This window comes from Petaurus breviceps, unplaced genomic scaffold (genome assembly GCF_028583685.1).
Source record: "Petaurus breviceps papuanus isolate PSGF00001 unplaced genomic scaffold, PetGlider_PUasm1.0 225, whole genome shotgun sequence".
NCBI lineage: Eukaryota > Metazoa > Chordata > Mammalia > Diprotodontia > Petauridae > Petaurus > Petaurus breviceps.
In genome coordinates, this window is record NW_027185889.1 from 22,258,330 (window position 1) to 22,265,890 (window position 7,561).

The following is a 7,561-nucleotide window of genomic DNA, read 5'->3' on the forward strand; positions in this document are numbered from 1 at the left end:
AAAGAAGAAGAAGAAGAAGAAGAAGAAGAAGAAGGAGAAGGAGAAGGAGAAGGAGAAGGAGAAGGAGAAGGAGAAGGAGAAGGAGAAGGAGAAGGAGAAGGAGAAGGAGAAGGAGAAGGAGAAGGAGAAGGAGAAGGAAGGGAAGGGGCAGCCAGGTAGCACAGCAAGTAAGAGATCGAATCCGGGGTTCAGACACTTAGCACCCACCCAGAAAAACTTGGTTGTGTAACCTTGAGCAAGTTACTTAACCCCAATTGCTTTAAAAAAAAAAAAAAGAAAAGGAAGGGAAAAGGAAAGGAGGGAGAAGGGGAGTTTCATTTGACCCTCAAAACAACCCTGTGAAGAAAATACTATTAGTATCCCTGTTTTACAGATGAGGAAACTGAGGCACAGAAAGTTAAGTGACTTGCCCAATGTTACTCAACTAGTAAGTATCTGAGATTGGATTTAACTGAGGACTTTCTGACATCAAAGTCCAGTATTGGCATGTCCACAATGCCACATTACTTCATATAAATAACTAAAAAGAGGGGCAGATAGGTGGCGCAGTGAATAGAGCACTGGTCCTGGAGTCAGGAGGACATGAGTTCAAATCTAGCCTCAGACACTTAACATTTACTAGCTATGTAACCTTGGGAAAGTCACTTAACCCCAATTGCCCTGCCTTCTTCCCTCCAAAAAGCAACAAAAAAAAAATCATAAATAACAATAATAACTAAAAAGGGAAAAAAGGTTGCATATGGATATTTTTTCCTATGGCTAGGAAGTAAATCTAGTAAATAGAAAAATTAAAGAATGAAATAACTTCAATATCCAACAACTCAGTGTCTTGTTATTTTTGTTTCTGACCTGGATACATTCCCATGGGGGATGGACCTAGAGAACCAATAAGGATTTTGTGAATCCGCAAATTGTTAAAGAAAGTTATTTTAATAATCCTAGCATAGCATTCCCAGACATTTATGTATCAAGCAATAAACATTTATTAAGTACCTACCATGTGTCAGGCACTGTGCCAAGGGCTGGGGATACAAAAAGAAACAAAAGGGTCCCTGCCCTCAAGGAGCTGACGCTCTAATGGGGAAGACAACAAAAAAAGAAAATATATATACAAACAAGCTATATACAGCATAAAATAGGGAATCATTACAGATGGAAAGCATAAGAATTAGGAGGCTTCCTATAGAAGATGGGATTTTAGTTGGGATTCAGGGAAATGGAGTTGTGAAGGGAGAGCATTCCAAGCACAGGAGACAGCCAGAGAAAATGCCCAGAGTCTGGAGATGGAGTGTCTTGTTCATGGAACAGTAAGGAGGTCACTGGATCAAAGAGAACACGGCAGGAATAAGGTGTAGGGAGTCTGGGTTCTTTCTCAATTTTAGATCTTGCAGTAAGATAGCTATCCCACTCAAATCAGTACCAGGAACCAAATCTCTATTACCTTACAAAATGCAGCTAGTGATATCAGAGTAAAGACCAGTATAATCATCAGTGGTATCAATCTGTACATCAACCATTACGAGTGTTTTGTCTAGCATCCACGCATGCTTAATAAATGCCTTCTTCAAGAATGCATTTGTCGGGGGCAGTTAGGTGGTACAGTGAATAGAGCACCAGCCCTGGAGTCCGGAAGACTTGAGTTCAAATCCGGCCTCAAACACTTAACACAAAAACTAGCTGTGTGACCTTGGGCAAGTCACTTAACCCCAATTGCCTTGCCTTCCCCCCTCCAGAAAAAAGAATATATTTGTGGTCATAGAATATTTACTGTACTATAAGAAATGACAAATATAATGTATGCAAAGAAGCATGGGAAAATTTACATGAAATGATACAAGTGAATTAAATAGAACTAAGAAAACAATATACACACTGCCTGAATCAATGTAAATGACAAGAACAACTACAAATAATCAGAAATAAATTTGCCAAAATTACAAAGAAGAAATATGAGAAGAAAGTTCCATAGGGTGGGATATTTGTGTGTATTTCCAAATATTTTTGATGTATTGATTAGTTTTGTTAATTGCTTTTTTTTCTTCCTCTTCTTTTTTTTCTTATAAAAAAGCCTTTGTTATATGGGCTAGCTCTCTGAGAAGAGGAGAAGAATTACAGAGGAAATTTGGACAATGTAAAAACAATCGTATCAACAGAAAACTTTTTTAAATGGCTAACTAAAAATAGACATTTGCAGCCACTGAGGCTGGACGTGGGCTCACATGAAGCTGACCATTTCAAAGTTTCAGTTATAATAGATCACACATTCCCCACTAAATTTTTCACAGTTCCTTCCAGAAAAACATTCATCAGGAACGTACAACCATTTTGCCCTAGAAATGAGACATTCCACTTTTGTTTTTATCTTGCCTAAAGGCACAATCTCAGCTCTGAAGTGACACATCCTCTTCTTTGGTCAGGGAAGAGATTACTAGCATGATTATCCTGTCCTTTTGCCTCAAACTCCAGAAGAGCAAAGGCTGTTTTCTATCAGGATCCGTGATCTCAGTATTGAAGATACCACTTTCTGAATGGTTAACAGTAATCTGGTTACAAAAGCGTTAGCAGTTGTGACTGCTTTGGAGTCTGCTTTGGCAGTAGGGTAAACTGCAACTCATCCTGGAAGCACATCATCATCATCATCGTCATCATCGTCGTTGTCATCATTCTACACCAAGAACATATTACTGTAGCATTTAATCACTGGAATAAAATCATCTTGCTTGTTAACAAAAGGAAAACACCATTGTGTGTTGCCTCTTTTTCTCTTTTGTTTTGATCTCCAACATTTTGTGCCTGTAGGCAAAGCAGGTACTCTAATATTGTTGGACTATTAAATAAAAATTTTGGACCATAGCAACAACACCAATTAACACCAATATCCCCACACCATGCCTCTGCTCATGTACATTACACCAACATGGGAGAAAAATAAGGAAGAATTCCTTAAGGCACAAATTAGCTTCAGTTAGTTAGGTTTTCTAGGTTAAATCATAGAAACCAAAAAAGAAGTGAAATAAAGAAATAACCAATCTTCCAAAGAGATTAAGACTACAACCTTGGCTATGAATCAGCCAGGATATTTCCTTTTTTCTACATTTCCTGGTCATCGACAAGAGGATTGTACTTTGGAAAAATCACTCTGCATAGGCTTTGAAAGCAAAGGTATCAAAATTTGCTCAGTTTTATTTCACTATCTTTAACACTATTTTCTTAACCTCTTTGGAGTGTGCTGGTAAATGTTTAACAACCAGCTTTCTAGGAGGAGAAATGTATCTCCAATACAGTGGGAGGTTTTTTTTTCTGCTCTTTTGGAGGGGAAAGGTAGGGCAATTGGGGTTAAGTGACTTGCCCAAGGTCACATGGCTAGTTTTGTATTAAGTGTCTGAGGCCAGATTTGAACTCAAGTCATCCTGACTCCAGTGGTCTATTCACTGTGCCACCTAGCCACCCCCTAGCTCATTCAATTTTGAAAGAATTCAATCATACCTTCTCTTTAGCCAAAGGGAGCTTTATTGACGCAAAAGCATATGGGCCTGAGACCTAGCAAAGAGCTAAACAAAGGCATTGATAAAGGAAAAGGACCAGACTTATATACACAGAAAGTTACATAGTCTATAGGATGATGATGTAATTTTAGGGTTTCTAATAGGGGTTGGAGATTTAGGGACCAGATAGATACAAACAAGGTGAGGAAGGTGGTTACTTGCAAAATAAGGAAAGGTTGTCATGACACAGGATGGGAAAGATAAATGACATAGGATGGGGAACACAGGATAAGGGGAACAAAAGCAATTCTTTTGGTACAGGTTGCATGGTATATCGAGATAAGGGGAAGGGGCACTAAGGCACCCTCAAGTTACAGGATGGGCTAAGAATAACCCTTAAACCCTCTCAGGGGGCCTGGGAAAGTAATCATTACTATTAACCCTTAGTGTACTTTTGTATCCACATCACATTGCATAACTTGGCTACTGGATGATTGAAGGTAAAACTTTCAGGTTTGTTGGCAGTTTGTTGTGCAGAGAATCAACAAGCTGAGACCTAGTCATAATTTAATATAAATTTAAACTGGATCTTAATGAGGCCCCTGTTGTCTGGAGTGTAGACTCAAATCAGAGAGCCCCGAGCAGGGGCAGAGCCAGAGTATTTAAAGACAAAAACCACAAAGTAATGATCAGATCTATACACAAGCAGAAAATTAGTAGAGGAAGTACAAAAGTAGAGGAATGCAATTGATTAATTCTCAGTTTAGGACCTTATATTGAATATAGTTAAGTTTCAATTTCCCAGAACAAGGTGGGTGACTATGTCTTGGGCAATTTCCCAGAGATATGCCTGGAACCCAGACTTTACATCCATGAAGAAGGGAGCACAAAATGGTGGGGAATGAAACAAGATAAAGGGTGACTCTGAGTTGGGTACAACAAGTTTCTCCTTTTTTTCCCCCACATAAACCATTTCCAATTTGGTTTTTTACTTGAGAACTTGAAAATACAATGATCAGTTCCAGGAGTGGGAAACCTTTGGCCTCCAAGTCACATGTGATCCTCTAGAGTCCTCAAGTTGGGCCCTTTGACTGAATAAGGGCTGCACCTGAGGGTCACATGTGGCCTTGAAGCCACAGGTTCCCTGCCCCTGGTCTATTATCATTTCTTCTTGGTGATTCTGCTGGGCAATCAAATTTGGACAAATCACCCAGGTCAGACAAACAAAACTCTTCATATAAAATGAAATATATTATTTTTTAAAAGTATTTTACTTGTGGGGTGGCCAGGTAGCACAGTGAGTAAGAGCACCTGCTCCAGAGTCGGGATGAATCCAGGCTTAGACACTTACCACCACACCCAGAAATAACTGACCGTGTAACCTTGAGCAAGTTACTTAACCCCAATTGCTTTAAAAAAAAAAAAAGTATTTTACTTGCCTCTCCCTCACCCCCAAGCAACAATTTGACTCAAGGCCATTCAAAGTAAGTCTTCTGACCAGCTTGGGGAGTTGAGAAAAGTTAAAAACATTATCTTCAGGGAGAGGTGATTAAGTCACAGATAAGACTGTGGAGCTGGAATCTGAAAACTGGAGGGGGAAGGGGGGGAAGGTGGGGAGCAGGGGAGGGATAGAATTTAGAACTGAAAACTTTAAAAAAATGTCAAACAATTAATTTAATATGAGATGGGGGGGCGGGGAAATAAAGTATGGTTTTATGGTTTTTTGGATGGGTGAAGGCAAGACAATTGGAGTTAAGTGATTTGCCCAAGGTAACACATCTAGTAAGTGTCTGAGACCCAACTGGAACTCAGGTTCTCCTGACTCCAGGGCTGGTCTCTATTCACTGCTCCACCTAGCTGCCCTGTAAAATAGTTTGTTTTTTTTTTTTTAAAGCTTTTAGCCATTCCATTTTATCTAAGAATTTGAATGTTTCATTTCTCTAATGGGTAAGATACAATTGTCAGTTTTTCTTGGGTGAGGGATATTTTTGCATATTCTGACAGTAAGACATTTAGAACTGACCTTATCTACACAGTAGGACATCAGTCCTTAAAGCTTATTGACCCACAGGAGCTTAATTCCAACTCCACTCTTATTACAGGGAACTTGGTCATATTCCTTTTTCAAGCAAAGATATACAATCTACCTTGTTTTACATTTCTGGAGGTTTCATTGACCTTGAGGTCAGTTCCCCTCTTAGGCTCCTATGTCTTTAAATACAGAATAAAACTCTACATAATAAATTCAGCAGCAATGCAAAGGGAAGAAACAACAAACTTTACTTGTAGCCAGTTGGAAATCCCTGGACAGAGACCAATGGGATGCATAGAATTCCCAGAATAATAAAGAGCAATTAAACTTCTGGTCTCAGACAAGAGACATGCTCCTTCTTTTTTCTTGCAGGATCTCAAGTGGTCAAGTGTAGCTAAAATCGGCTTGGTCCCAGACTGGGTAGTTGATATAGTTATTAAAGGTAAGTCAAGTCAACAAGCATTTATTAAATGCCTACTATGTTCTAGGCATTGTGCTAAGCATTGAATACTCTGTTAAGTTTAAAGAATAAATATGCTGGCGTAACTTAAAGCTTATTGAATATGATATATAAGGTGATTACAGGGGCAGCTAGGTGGCACAGTGAATAGAGCACTGGCCCTGGTCCGGACCACAGGTCAGGAGGACCTGAGTTCAAATCCCGCCTCAGCCACTTAACACAAAAACTAGCTGTGTGACCTTGGGCAAGTCACTTAACCCCAATTACCCTACCTTCTCCCCCCAAACAGCCAAAAAGAAAAATTATAAGGTGATTACAAACACAGACATGAATAGAGAAGTGCACAAATACCTTTCATTGTGTCTAGTAGACTTGATTTTCTTCTCAAACAGTTAGATTCCAGCAAGCTAAATAAAGAGTCAGCAAAAGTGGACTGCTCTGATCCAAAAAAGAAAAGTTATTATAATGGTTTTAAAAGGTCCTTTACTTCTATTGAGTTGGCAATAGAACTCTTTCAAAGAGAAGTGGTCTTGCCTTAAATTGGATTCTATTAGGTGCTGGCACCAACCAGCTGTTGGAGGCACAGAGTCTGGGGATTAAATTTGTGCATGAGGAACAGCAATAAAACTGGAAAGGTAAGGCTGCGGAGAGGTGGGGGCTGTGGTAGCTAGAGCAGTGAGCATGGCAAGTACGGCTGTGGCAGCGACAAGACTTGGACTTGGCCTGTGGGGTGCCAGAACCATGCAGGCCTGGGGCTGCAATCTGGACTACCCCCGTCAGTTCATCAGTAACCCTGTCAACGACTCCGGTGGCAGTTCCGGGGCCATCTGGGAAGGTGGCATGGAGGGGCTAGAGGGAGAAGGCCAAGGAGGATGGTACTTCAGAGAGAAGAGCCTAGAGCAACTGGCTTCCCTGAGGAAATACCATCAGGAAGAAGTTATGCACCATGAGAAAGAAATACAAGGGCTGCAGAAAGAAATTGAGTGTCATAAGAACAAAATGAAAAAGCTGAAACACGATCATGATTAAGCTGATTTTCTTGTTCAGTGATCAACCTTAATCTACATATGGAATCTTGTCCACTACTTGTATGCCCGATGTGACATATTCTAGCTTGATATACTTTTTGCTGTGTATTGCAACCAAATGGTAATAAACTGTGATCACTGAAAAAAAAAACTGGAAAGGTAAAAAGGGGCCAAGTTGTGAACCACTTTGAATGCCAGACAAAGGATTTTTCATTTGTTCCTGTAAGTAATTAGAAGACACTTTCACTAGAGTGGGAGAATGAAATAGTCATATTTGTATTTTCTGAAAATCACTTTGGCAGCTGTGTGGAAACTGGACTGGAGAGAGGAATTTCTTGAGACAGGCCAACAAATTAGGAAGGTGTTGCAATAGTCCAGGTCAGAAGTGATAAAGATTTGAACTGGGGTGGAAAAGAGAGTTTCCTTACCAGTTGTCCCCTACATCAATAGATTCTTAGAACTAGTCAGAAAAAAATCAAAATATAAATATTTATGCTGAATTTTACAGAGAAATACATCCTCTAGGGTTGGAATTTAGAATTGAGGTTAATTTCCT

The 7,561-nt window shown here is 39.7% G+C and overlaps 1 pseudogene; it reads left to right on the forward strand.

The window, feature by feature from the left end:
- The first annotated feature begins 6,658 nt into the window (after positions 1-6,658).
- Positions 6,659-7,006, forward strand: LOC138166589 (ATPase inhibitor, mitochondrial pseudogene; annotated as a pseudogene).
- The last annotated feature ends 555 nt before the right edge of the window (positions 7,007-7,561 follow it).